Here is a 13,608-nt window from a genome sequence, read left to right as displayed (position 1 = left end):
GTCCTGTCATTTGTTGCTTTTCTTTGCGGTTGTAAAGCAAATGTTTCATTCAGTGATGCATTTGATCCTGAACTTCCAAAGAGAGCAATTATTTTTAATTTCTTGAGATGAGCAGAACTGTTTCTGTCCTGTGGATTCATCTGTCGTGATGTTTATGTATTTACTAAGGACAACATAACAGAAGTAATGCAAACAGTTATTCTGTACTTAGATGATGAATAATAGCTAAATACTAATTACCTTTCTTGAAGAGTAATCAATAACTTTCACATTTTCTGTAGAATGAACAGGGAAAACTCAACATGATAAACTGAGAAATAAGCTGAACTATCCGCTTTTTAAGAGTGGCAGGTTATCAAGTGTCAGGTTTTGGGTGATAGGAAACAAAATCCAACACCAGTTCGTAACTACATTTGCTCTTCGTTTTCTCAGTATCTAAGTTATTCAGACCAGTAGATGCAGCCTTTCTCTAGTAATTTCACTGGCTTCTTCTCCTCTAGACTTCCATGTAGCTTTGTATGATGAATTACTCTTCTTTGGCTTTTTTCTTTTAAGAGACTTAAGAAGCGCTGATCATCAGGTCCGTTCTCATATGTATTTTAGTGTATAGGTTCAGGGACACATTGAAATTATAATAAATATGGAAAAATTTTAAAGTACATTTTCATGTTCATATAAGTTTCTCAAATATATACAAGTTAACTCCAAAATCAAGGCACCAGATTTTCCTCCTTCCCGTGGGGTTGCTGGCTTAATTAGTATAGGTTTTGTCTCTTGTCTGTAGTGACTAGTAGAAAATACACTTGCTAGTTCTTTTTTCCTATCATGCATATCTGTATCTTTTTTTTGTTGGCAAATAATAGCAGAAAAATTTTAGAAGTCCAGAAGAAACTAAAATGCTTGATGCAAGAATTTATTAGATAATTGTTCAAGCAACACTTCCCAGCTCTTCTTGAACATAGCTGTTTTGTTTTATTGCTGAAACTTATACCCACCATGTTCACTTTGTCCTTGAAGATTTTCATCATATGACAGGCAGTTTTTCCCCTTAGATTAGCAGTGACATAACATGAAAAAAGAAGAAAATTGGACAAATGTTTATGTATTCCTAGACAGACTCTGAAATCTTAAGAAATGAGGTGGATGACCTACAGAGTTTGATTTTTATGTGAGACTGTTGAATAGGGCTGTAAGAAAGTCGACGGAAGGAAAACATCAGTTGGGACACCCTAGTACCAAGTTATAGGTTACATAAAAATGACAGAGTGGTTCAAACCCATGGGGGAATAGTGCGGTGTCTTAAAACTAAATGTCAAATCAGGAAAATAACTGTATTAATAACAGAATCCTTAAGATTAGAAATTCTTGGAACTTGTAGATATTAGTATGTAGCTTTAAAGTAGGAAACACAATGGGAGAAAACTGGCACCCCAGTCCTTTTAGGCATCAAGAATGACACCTTTGGGAAACATCTGGTCAGGGAATGCAGAGAGAGGAAGATACTTTTGACTTTCTCCTGGGAATTGTGCAGAACTTGGTACAAAATTTTACTGCCAATGGCCCTCGTAAGTGTGAACACAAGTGTGCTTATAGATCCTTGCAGAAGTAATCCACGCCAAAAGCTTCAGTGAAGTGATACTTGATTTCAAAAGGGAAAGTACATCAGAATGAGGAAGCATGTTAAAAAGAAACTGAAAGGAGAAGTGAAAAGAGTGAAATGTTTGTAGGTAGTGTGAAGATTATTTAAAGGCACTATACTGCAGAGCAAATGCCTCGGCCCTATCAAAAGCCAGTTGAGAGAAAGAAAAGTTATGATGTGAAACAGCCGGGAAGAAAGGCTGTAGAGTCAGAGGCATCCTTCCAAAAGCTGAAGTCATGACCAAGTGAGGAAGACAGAAAAGAACAAACACTTTGAAATGCCAAAAACTTAGAGGAACAGCTTTCAGAAAGTATAAAAAGTAACAGTTCTTTTCCAAATATGTTGGGAATAAGAAGCTTGTCTAAAAGTTTGCAAAAACCCTTGAAGACTAGGGTGCGAAAGAATCACTTGCAGAAGGTGGAGCAGAAGGAAACAAATGAGTTTCTGAGGCATCTACGCTCTTCATGGTTTCTTTACCAGAACCCATCTCAAACCCAACTATTAATGGAAGAATTTAAGAACACAATGAGCAATAACTGGCTGCAGGGACCAGGATGTTAGAGCCCAGGAGGGATTCAAGGGAGAAACTGTTGAATTACTAACACTTGTGTGTAACCTTTCAATTAAAACCTCCTCAGCCCTATTAGAGAATAGATAGCGCTGATACGATGCTAACTTCCAAAAGAGTTCCAGGGAGCTTGGGGAACAGCAGACAAATCTGGCTTCGTCTTGTGCAGCAGCATCAAAAGAATAATATAGATTAGAATTATTTGGCACATGATTTTATACGACTATGGAGGATTCAACATGTCTTTTGTAAAAGGAAGTTGCACTTGACAAATCTTCAAGGACTTGAAAGGCTCAGCAGACATCTGGATTAGGGTGTTCCAGTGTGTATGGTACCCTCAGATTTTCAAACAGCTTCTGACATGGTCCTTTGCTGCAGCTTCTTAAAGCAACTGATCTTTCTGGGGATAACAGGGAATGGTCTTTAGTAAACCAGTGACTGGTTAAAAGGTGAGAAAATGTGTAGCAGTAATCGTCGTTATAATGGAGGGTGGTTACCATTAGAGTGACACAGGAGTCTTAGGAGACATGGTGTAGTTTAGGGACATGGTGTAGTGGGCATGGTATGTTGGGTTGACGGTTGGACATGATGATCTTAGAGGTCTTTTCCAACCTTAATGATTCTATGATTCTATGAGACCTGTGCTGCTGTTTAACACTCTCACAGATGATCTGAGGAAGGCAATAGATAGAGAAATAACAAAGTCTGAGTGATCTAGAAATACTTTGGCATAGTCAACTCTAAAGCTGCAAAAGTACCTACCTTATGGTACAGTGTGATTGGAAAATAAACTAGCAGGTTAAACTCAGTGTCAGTAAATGCAGAGTAACGTGAGAAAATGGAATTATCTCTGTTTACAGCTATAGCTAAATGAGGTACTGCCTCCCCCAATAACAGATTATGGAACAGCTTGCAAATGAAGAATGTCTGGGCCTGAAGAAAAGATGCCTGAGTGGGACAGAAGATAAGCAATCACTCCCCATTTCTCTTTCATTCCCTAACAAAAAGTAGGTACATCAAACGGAAGGAGGAAGTTCAAAATAAACAAAAAGAAATACTTCTTTGCATGATGGATACAACATGGCAGCTGTTGGAACAAGATGCTGGTGCTGAGCGTTTGCATGAAAGCAGTTGGATATATTCTTGGAAGAAAGGTCTATAAAGTCTATTTCATACCAATACGAAGACCTGGCATGTGGAAATCTTAAGCTACAGGCTCGGGGAATGCGTTGGGGAATATAGCTGCCCAGTTCTCTTCCTTAGGCATCAGCCACTGACCACTGTCCAAGACACGATACTGGCTAGATGAAGATGCGATCTTACTTGGTAAGGCTCGTCTTTGGTGCCTTATTCTCTTTCATTATACTTTGCTATTTCTGTACTTGTCTGTTCCAGCTACTCACTCCTCTCTCAGATGCTCATCCTACAAAATAAATGAAGTTTGTTTTTTATGAAAACACACTTTTTTGTCTTTCTTTTTGTTGTGTGGGGTTGTTTTTTTTTTGTGTGTAATACATTGAGTTGCCATGTGTGTAACTTAAGTTTATTGTGTTTGCAGACTTCTTGGACAGAAAATGGAGCTGCTGCTTAAGCATTTCCATATGTGTTCAGCCATATTGTTCAGCTATATTCTTCACCTAGTGTAACTTGTAAAAATAAACATCTTTAAAGCATTATTTTTATGTGTTGGTAAAGAGTTAATGGAACTAGAAAATGTTCCAGACCAGTGTTTGTCCCTACTGTGGATCGTAAGAAGGCTGTGTCATGTCCTGCTAGTTTTTAAGCAACCTACAGCTTCATCTCTATGAATTTGATGGCCAATTAGTTGATCCCTCCAGGAGACTTAGCTGAATACAATCCTCCTGACATTTAAACACAGCAGAATACTTGAACGTTAGCAAGTTTTCCATTTATAAGTGAGTTGTTTGTTAAAAGTGGAGAACAATCCAAACTCTGCCAAGTACATGCTAGGCGTACGCAGCCCTGCTGGCCTCAGACATAACGTGTTGTCAATTTTGTTTTTATTTAGGGCAGATTTGCAAAGCTGGTGTGTTGATAGAGACATGAGGGAGTGTGTGATATGTCCCATCTGTGTAAACTCAATTTTCTATATGCTGTCTTGCACAGATGGTATGCTTTTGTATGGTTTTTTGTTTCCCACTTCAAGCTGAAAAAGCCAGGTTTGGGGAGATGTGCTGTATTAATTTAGTCACTTGTAAACTCGAGACAGCTTGTTGGTGAAGGTGTAGGTGGCAGGAAAGAGTGGTCACCTCTGTATTCTGAATCAGCCCATGTCTCCCTGCCTTTTCCCATTCAGCAGATAAAACTGTCTCCACTTTTGATTCCATCTGTGGAGTTGAACCATTTATCACTGTAGGAAGAAGTTAATAGGAGTCCTGGTGTGGAGAATGTTATCTTCTTGCCTTCTGCGTGAAAAGATGCTTACACGGGAATGAAAATTGTGGCAATTGCTCTAATGTTGTCTGCTTTCTAGTTCCCAGCTTCTCCATCACCAGTAGAAACGAATGAAATAGGAACAGTGGGGTGAGGTTTGAAGAGCCCAGTATTGAAGCAAAGTCTGTAGCCTTTATATACAAGAAGAAAATAGTTCTAGACTCCTGCAGCGTGTGGGAGGAAACTTGTGATGCTCTACGAGCCTGTTGATCGTTCCTGGCTAAAATTGGCCAACTTCTCCTGTGAGAAGTACAGAAAGCAGAATGGAGGCAAGGCTTTCTAATGTTGAGGTATAGGGATGCCCTAGAAGTACATCATGTCTGTGATGATGCATGGTCACCCTTTGGTAGTGTGTCAAGATCACATGTGACTTTGTCTAAGTTGAATTCAAAGAGGTGAAACCAGAAGACAATCATCAAAATGAGAACTCGGATGAGAATTCAGGTCTGGTGTGGAGCTTATTATTTTTGAGGGAAGTTGCACAGAATGCTTGATAGAATCAGATATGCTTAGGAGTAAGGGAATCTGGGTGGCTTTGAAGAGTATCCTCAGAGGAAATATTATTAAAAGCACAGTTTATTGGTAATGGGATGAGAACATTGGCTGAAGAGGCAATGCTGTTGTGCCAGGGCTGCAGGAGGTAAGCTCAGGTTCTGCAAAAGAGTTGCTGGTACAGATGCTGCTTTGGGAGGGAGTTGATAACGTGTGATTTGCCATCCCCTGGCTGAGGCTGACTTACAGTCAGTGACCAACAAGAGCAGGGTGGCAGAAGGAGCAAGGATTTAGGTTCATTGCCCTGGCCTGTGTTCAGTCTTTATGAAAATGGTAAGAGTGTAGCTACACTCTACAACTACCTGAAAGGAGGTTGTAGCGAGGTGGGTGTTGGTCTCTTCTGCCAAGTAACAGCGATAGGACGAGAGGGAATGGCCTCAAGTTGCGCCAAGGGAGGTTTAGATTGGACATTAGGAGAAATTTCTTTACTGAAGGAGTGGTCAGGCCTTAGAACAGGCTGCCCAGGGAAGTGGTGGAGTCACCATCCCTGGAAGTATTTAAAAGACGTGTAGACGAGGCCCTTAGGGACATGGTGTAGTGGGCATGGTGTGTTGGGTTGACGGTTGGACACGATGATCTTAGAGGTCTTTTCCGACCTTAATGATTCTATGATTCTATGTTCTGTGATAATTGCTGAGTTACCTTCCAGACACCGTTCCATGGTCAGTATCTAATCATGCATCTAGGCGTTTTGGCATATGCTGTAGAACTTGGATGAAGGAAATCTCCTTTGCAGTAGTTAGTGTCTTGTGACAGCAATAGCTAAGAGATTCCGTGGTTTTTCTTCTGTTTACCAATTGAATGTTTTGGGTTTTTTTCCCCCTGTAATTTCTTAGACTTCTCTTTGCTCAAAGGTATAAATCTTCTTTAGAAATACTATCACAGAAATCCTTCTATCTTGTCTACAGTGTTTAACATACAAGTAGGTACCTACATCTCTTAGATACACCTCCAACAAAATAGCAGAAATTGAAAACTACTCTTGGAAAGCACCATGGAAGAAATTATTGCTTCTGATGAGCTTAGAAAGTTTTGACCTTTACCAAATATAGGGATTTTAAGACTGGAAATGATGATTAGAGCAATAGTTTCCTCTCTTGTATAACATGATCTACTGCTGTTTGCATTTTAACTTCTTTTAAAAGACTTCCTTTACTGTTTCAGGATTATTTTTGAAAGGCAGAATTCTTGCAGAATCACAGTATCCCTTTGAAAGTGTCTTCCATGACCTCTTTTTCCATTGGTGTGTCTAATAGGAATTTCTGATACTAATTTAGAATATTTATTAAACTACTTTCTTTTTTGTTTTCCTTCAGACTTCTTCGATTTGTCAAGAGCAGTTTGCTTTTTATTCCTGTCTTCCTGTGTGCTGACAGTCAGTCCTAGTTTGGTGTATTTTGCAAATTTAATAATAATCTCTTGGTTTTCAAATCAGGTTTTTTTGGCTCAAGTAGTAGCTGTGAGTGATAAGCAATTTCAGCAATTCCCACTCAGTTTCATTGCCAGCTTGTGGCATTGTTACTGCCTGCTTCTTTTTCTTCCCCCGTTCCAGTGCTTGTTCATAGCCTTATTTGCAGTTTTCCAGAATTGTAATTGGAAGGCAAGCTCCTTAGGCTTGGAGCATGTTACATTTAGGACTCTTAAAGAAATTTAAGTTTGACCTTCTAGCCATTCTTTACTGAGCATTTGCAAATGAGGGTTTTTCTGTGGCTCTCAACTTGGCCTGATTTGGGGAGATCTTAATGAGAATGGCAAAAACACATCCGGGTATGGAAAACATACGTGTTTCAGAAGTGGAGGAAATGCTTATGAAGGAATTTTCTCAAGTTATTCAGTCTGCAATTTCCATCAAGGAAATATCCGCCTAGATAAAGTTTTGTAAAATTACAAGCAATTTCAAATCAGAAGTATGTTACAGTCCTATTGTTGGGGTTCTGTAAGTCTGGTTTATAATGATTTATGACTTTTCTAGAATTGAAAATACCTTGAAATCAACCAGTTGTGTGCAGAGACTACATTCACATTTTTCATTATTAGCCGCCTTCTGTTTTTTTTGTGGTTGTTTTGGGTTTTGTTTTTTTGGAAGTCTCTTTTGGGTCCTACTTTAAATGACACCCCTCTGCTGGGTGTTCCAGTCCAGGAGAACCGCAGTGCTTACAGCCTACTCAGTGAGTTCAGTGGTGCTCTGGAACCTGCTTCTCTTTCCGTTGTCCAGAGTGAGACCAGACACTGTATTTTTGGCTGAAGTGAGGTGAGAAGGCTCCCAACCTCTGCATCTCTGAGAGGGACTGAATGTAGACATCTGCTGTAGCTCTGTACCCTGCAGAGCTAGTAACCCCAGGATTTGTATAGTCAGTGGAGAGAAGTTTCCAGGGCATAAGTCAGAATATCCTAAAATGAATGATCTCCTAGAAGTACCTCTTTCTTTTGACAACAGGACTAGCTGTAGGAGACATGGGAGACATAGATGTCTTAAGAGTGGTGAGGCAGAACTTGCAACCAGTATCTCATAGAAATGTGAGAGAATTAGAGGAGAAAACAGGGTAACATACCCTGCCAAAATAGGAGCCTGGCTAAAACCAAATAGATCTATTCAAATGTTGCTATTGAGTAATCAATGTGAAATTGCTTTCAGGAGCAAAATTCTTGAGAGCACTTTACCTTATTCTTGTTTGCTTTTGTATTGGTTTCCATTTCCTATGTCGTCGTTACAGCACTTGTCAATAAGCTGTTGAGGTTTAACTGTGGACAAGCCAAACTCTGTCTGCCGTGTGTATAAAGATATTTGCCAGAAACTGCCCAGGCAGAATGGTGTGCAAAGCAAAATATGCTCATTTTTCTTCTGCCGTCTCCCATCTGTGCTTACACCAAAACCCATAGGGATACTGTTGTATAATCCTGTAGAGCAAGAGCTAGACAGGGTCCCTGGTGACTTTGCTGCCCGGAGGAAGAGGTGGAAGACTGTGGAGTACAACAGGAGGCTGAAAATGCGGCGATTACAATCTGTTTCAGCTGACTAAGCATGCATTATCTTTTAGCCAAAATTCTGCTGAAGCTGCACAGTAAATATATTTACTGGATCTGTTTAAATGAGCCCAATGTGTTTTTTGAGATGAAGGAGACATCCTTCCCTGGTCACTACTGAATGTGTCAGTGTGACTTTCAAGAACTGAACATACCTGTCTTGTGAAAATGATGGCTCAAGTTCTCTGTGTTAGTGAAGCTGAGATCTGAAAAGTGTTTTCTTGAGGGTTGTGGACCCATCCTTGCCAAAGGTAACAGAATAAGGAGGTGTACACTGGTGCTCATAAAGCTTAATTTATAATTACTGATCCTCTTATTGACAGGTATGCAAGTGCCATTGAACCATTTGTAGAAGGAAAATACATTTCATTCTTGTGGAAGATGGATATCTTCTATTTTCTATTAGCCTATCCTGATTCTTCATGTTACCAGGAAATGTTTGTGTCATTCATAAGCATTCATAAAATGCAGTCCTAGATTATGGAGAATTCATAAATATTTAAAAATGTAAAGGAATTTCAATAATAAAAAAATGGGAGTAGTATAGAGTTCCTCTTTCCTTGGTCTCTAAATAAGAAAATTGTTGCATGTTTTCCTAAGTCTTTCCCACTCCATTCTGCCTTCTGGAGATGCATCCAGCTATACCAGTGCAGCAACACTAAATCTCCTAAATCATTCCATTACTTAATTTAATGATTATGATATGGAGTAAATGTAGGATAGAAATAAGGTGCCTTTTTCAAATATCCACTTTTGTTGAACAGAGAGAAAGGAAAACATGATGCTTTAGTGAACTTTTACTTTTTAATGCAAAATACAATCCAGATTGGAGCCTGACCTAATAGTGCCCTTGAGCTTGTGCTTAGTTTCAAGTATTTCTTAACTTCAAACTTTAAAAGTAAATTTTACAGATAGATATGATGTGCTTTGCTGGGAGTTTAAGGAGGATATTAGGTACAATGGGGCATGGAAATTGTTTAAAGTGTTTGTTTGACTTTCCTTGTTTGCTCAGTGACAGTTGCACAGGCAATACTTGAAAGCTACTGCGTTTGTTTAATACAGTCCAGTTTTCCCAGTCTGCTAAAATGGAGACCAGAATCCTCCTTTCTTAACTCCATGTTGCTGAAGATTAAGTACATTCTTGGAATAAGGGCTGTCTGTAGTTTCTTATTCACACAGGCTTGGAAATGTTTATGCCTTGCTACTGAGTATTGCTGGGTGCAGCACGCGGATGTTAACGCAGCTTTGCCGCTGTTAACTGCAGGGTGCATCGGAAGCTCACCTGCTTATCGCATGGTCCACCCCACTGCCGAATTCCCTGGAGAGCCCTTGACCCAGTAGCTGTGGGAGGTTAAAAGGATATCGTTCCCCGAAGGCCTTTCCAGGCACATGCTCTCATTGTTCTTATAATTGGAGAGGATTTAAATGACAATCCATGCTGGTGGCATACTCACAGCTCTCCTATTCGTTTGATATTTATTACCTCCTTTAGAAGGAGCAGCATTAAATTTAGAGGAATGTACACCATGATGTTTCTCCGTACTTGAGGCTGAGGACTCCTTTCCCATCGTTTTGGGCAATAGGTTAAAAATGATGATAAAAAGCTATACAGGGGCTCAGTAGATTTATTTAACTGAAGCCTTCTCTTATCTGCCTTTGAGCAGATGACCTAGGGAAGTTTGTTGGTAGATATTACAATAAATGCCTGATGACTCTACTACCTTAATTGATAACAGAATTTATCCCATTGTCTCACTAACTACTGCTGAAATTAATCTAAAGGAGAGCGAGATCTGAAATCTCTTACAGCCTCCACCAGAACTGAGCATTCATCTCTCTGAGTTCTTTGGAGGTACCGATAAACATAGTGAGCCACGTGCCCGGGATACTGGAAATGCATGTGCTTACCAGTGCTTTTGAGAATGATACATGTTCAAATTCTGCTTAACCACAGAAGTGGATTAATTTGGTATGTTTGTGTCCAGTTATATTTCCGGAAGCATAAGAACAAAACAAATTGCTATAGTTTTTCAGCTGATGTAATGGCCAAAAGAAAATAAAGGAAACTTCCCCAAAGTCTTATATTCATAAAATCTAATCTTTCAGCATTCCTGAAAGATCTATTGATCAAAACTTTGTTCCTCTGAAAAATGGATCAAATATAGAAGCCTGTCGGTTCTCAACATTTAACTTTGTGGGTTTTTTTTCTTTACTCTCAACTGCTTTTCAGCTATTTCAGCAAACCAGTGGGATGGTGTTGGGTTTTGATACTGAGCATCCATCTGCTGCATGCTTTATATAGTTGATTATTAGTGAAATAAAGAACAGGAGTAGGGAGAGACTGTGAACAATCTCTTCTAATATCAGAGTTGTGGAGCTTCAAAATAACAAGTAGAAAGATTTAGATCAAACATAAGGAGATACTTTTTCATGCAACATAAATGAGTTACGGAAAGCTTTGATGCAGGGTGGTACGAGTGCTAAAGCTCTTGTGAATTCAAGAAGCAACTGAACAAATTAGTGGGAAAAAATTCCATCAGAGACTTTTACAAGCACAGCCTCCATCTCTGCCTCGGATCCCCTGTGCAGCAGATTTCTAGAAGCTGGAAGAGTGTCAGGCAAGTATCGCTTCACACCTGCTCCATTTTAATAATAATCCCTCGGCATCTGCTGTTGTTCACCTTTGGAGACAGGACATTGGCTGGATGATCCTTCGGTCTGATTGTGCCCCAGTGTTTGGAAGGCAGCAAATGCACTTCTGTCCCATGAATTGTCTTCAAGGTCTGTCTGTGCAGTAACCCAGCCGGGAGCTAGCAGAAAGGATAGGTAACTTTTGGGAGCATTAAAAAAAATAATGAGATGACAAAAAAATAAAGACATGACAAAACAGCTCAAAGAGAGCCTTAAGCATTATGTCTAGGCAAGAAGATGGTCCTACTAACCAAAGTGTTAAATATTCAGTAAAATATTGTTGCAGGCTTATGTGAACCATTGATCTAAAGAAGAGGGCCTCATTATATACAGTACCAATGTAAAGCTATCCTAGAATGCTTACAGCAACTTGAGTAAAGAGATGAGCTTTTTGTCTTTGAGTCCTGTTTTGACATGATAGCTATGCATCAGTCCTCCGGCCTGATGGCCATCTTAATCAGCTCTTATAATTTTATGTGGTGCTTCACTGAGGTGCCAATAAATTCAACATCTAAAGGTGCTCCATGAGGGGGCAATTCATTCTTACAAGAGGGGAAGGATAGTTTAATGGGATAGTGTGTGTTTTACAGCAGGCTAGTCCCTTGATTAAGCAGTTTATCGGTTTGCTAAGCTCCTGTTTATTTGGATGTTGTGGCCAACCCCTCTAGGTCAACCAGTGAAAGGGAAGCTCTGGCTTTTGGTTTTTCCCACAGCTGCATCTGAAACAGCTGTCCTGATTTGGAAGTGCAAATGGTAGGTACACAGAGACCTGACTGGATGCTGATAGGTGCCGAAATCGTTTCTGTGCTTCTTACAGTCGTGGGAACCCTCCACACGGAAAAGCTGCTGGCACTTCTGCTGCGCTTCAGTGAACTGGAAAGGACGAGGCAAATACAGAAAAGCAGTTTGGCCAACCAGCCATTTTCAGTGTTTCCATTGCTGCCATCTGTCCTTGGAAAAGAGTCACTTCTCCCCCATGTGCGTCTTCAAATGTTCTGTTCCTCTGGCTTTTTTTCTTTTAATCAAGTTCAGACCTCTTGTTTTCCCCAAAAGCTTTATTCTGTGTCTCAGTTTTCTGCTCCTCAGTATCCCTGGTGAATTCTGCCTTACAAAATCTGTGGACATAAATTGACCCATCGTTAATACAAAAATAAAGTAACAATGAAGAGACACTCCCAGATCCCTTTCAGTCTTTGGTGTGGTCTGTCTTAAGACCATACCCATGCTAGTGAGGGACTTGGGGCTTGTATGGGGCAGTACTTAATGGTAACACTACAGATCCAGTGGTGAGGTCATGGTCTTCTCTTCACAGAAATCGGATCTGGAAATTGTCTCGCTAACACGTTTAATCCATTTCCTTGCCATTGTCTGATTCTTTCCTGCAGTACATTTGTTGGTGGTATGCCCAGTCTCTCATAAAATACCCACGCGAAAGCGCTTCCACGTTTCCCTGAGGAATAATTCCTTACGTTGATTCTCACTCTTCAAGATTTCCCCCCCCCCGATACTCAGCCTACCTTTTGCTCTTGCTTAATTTCATTGCTGCCATGCCTGCCTGTTGGTGTAGTCCTTGGTATTGTGTGTAGATTCTTTTACTCCCGAGGCTTGCACCTTTCAGATCGGGTCTCCCACTGCCTTGACGGTGCTCGAAGACTCCCTCCACCTTGTCTCCTAATCCTGTGTTCAAGGGTTTCCCGATAGCGTTGGTTCAACTACGCTGTGCAGCAACCAGTATTTTCCTGGTAAGATGCCAAGATTTCAGAAGATGCATTATCACGTAGGACAGTTAACGCCAACAGACAGTAGAGATCTGCTTCTTGAACACTTGTGTATGTGCGGACCAGAGCACACATTGCCCAGAAGCCTGTGTCGGCATTGTCGTCCTGTGTTCTGTGAAAACCCCTGGATGCCTTTACACACCGGGGTGTTCTTGCTTATCCATTTATTTAAGAGTATTTTTCTGCAGTACATTTAGTTTACTTTTTTCTCAGACTTCCTTTATTTTTCATTCATAAGCTTGAGGTTATGCAGGGTTTCTGTGGACTTCTGCCAAAACATTTGAATAAGGATGATCTGCACAATTTTTTAACATATTTACCAGTTGTTCAGAGTTGTGTAAGAAAGGTGGAGCCAAACAACAGCATCTTTCCAAAGGAATCTAAATAAATATTAACTGCAAGATTTTGTATGATGATGTTGTGCATTTTACCTGAATTTTGCAGTTTTATTAAAAATAAGTGTTAGTCCTTTCAGTTAGTCCGGTAAGGTTTATTTTTCATGAACCTGTCTGTGGTTCACTTATCACTTTAAAAAAAGAAATCCTAAATTTATTGAAGCCAATCATAAACCATAAAGAATTAAGCTGCTGATACTATTTCTGTTTTTCTCAACATCCAATTTCTAATGTAAATCTCTTGTTAATACCAGGAATATTTTCCTTTATGAAAATAAGTGTCATGTCACAAACTCAGTATTAAAGTGTTTCAGGATTTAAAAAAAGTATTACTTTTGAAACTCATCTCTGTGTTGCACTGTCATCTAAAAGTAGATTACTGGGAAGAAATGGAGGAGGTGAATGTGTAACTCATTTATTTGTAGGTCTTCATTAGAGTGTTTGCTGTCCACAGGTGTGGACAGAAACAACTAGCAAATGTTTACTATGACAAAATATCCCACTTTT

General features: G+C 39.8%; 1 protein-coding gene across 5 annotated transcripts in view; it reads left to right on the top strand.

The window, feature by feature from the left end:
- The window catches only part of EXD3 (exonuclease 3'-5' domain containing 3), a 295,665-nt gene that overhangs the window by 15,074 nt on the left and 266,983 nt on the right, over positions 1-13,608 (top strand). Inside the window, exon 6 of one of the 5 annotated variants that reach the window (XM_075170194.1) lies at positions 3,068-3,533. The exons of the other annotated variants lie outside the window; for them this stretch is intronic. The gene's annotated coding sequence lies outside the window, so the exon portion shown is untranslated. The remainder of the gene's footprint in view (positions 1-3,067; positions 3,534-13,608) is intronic. 5 annotated transcript variants of the gene reach the window in all.

This window comes from Calonectris borealis, chromosome 21, assembly GCF_964195595.1.
Source record: "Calonectris borealis chromosome 21, bCalBor7.hap1.2, whole genome shotgun sequence".
Classification (NCBI taxonomy): domain Eukaryota; kingdom Metazoa; phylum Chordata; class Aves; order Procellariiformes; family Procellariidae; genus Calonectris; species Calonectris borealis.
This window is presented reverse-complemented; position numbering and strand designations above follow the sequence as displayed.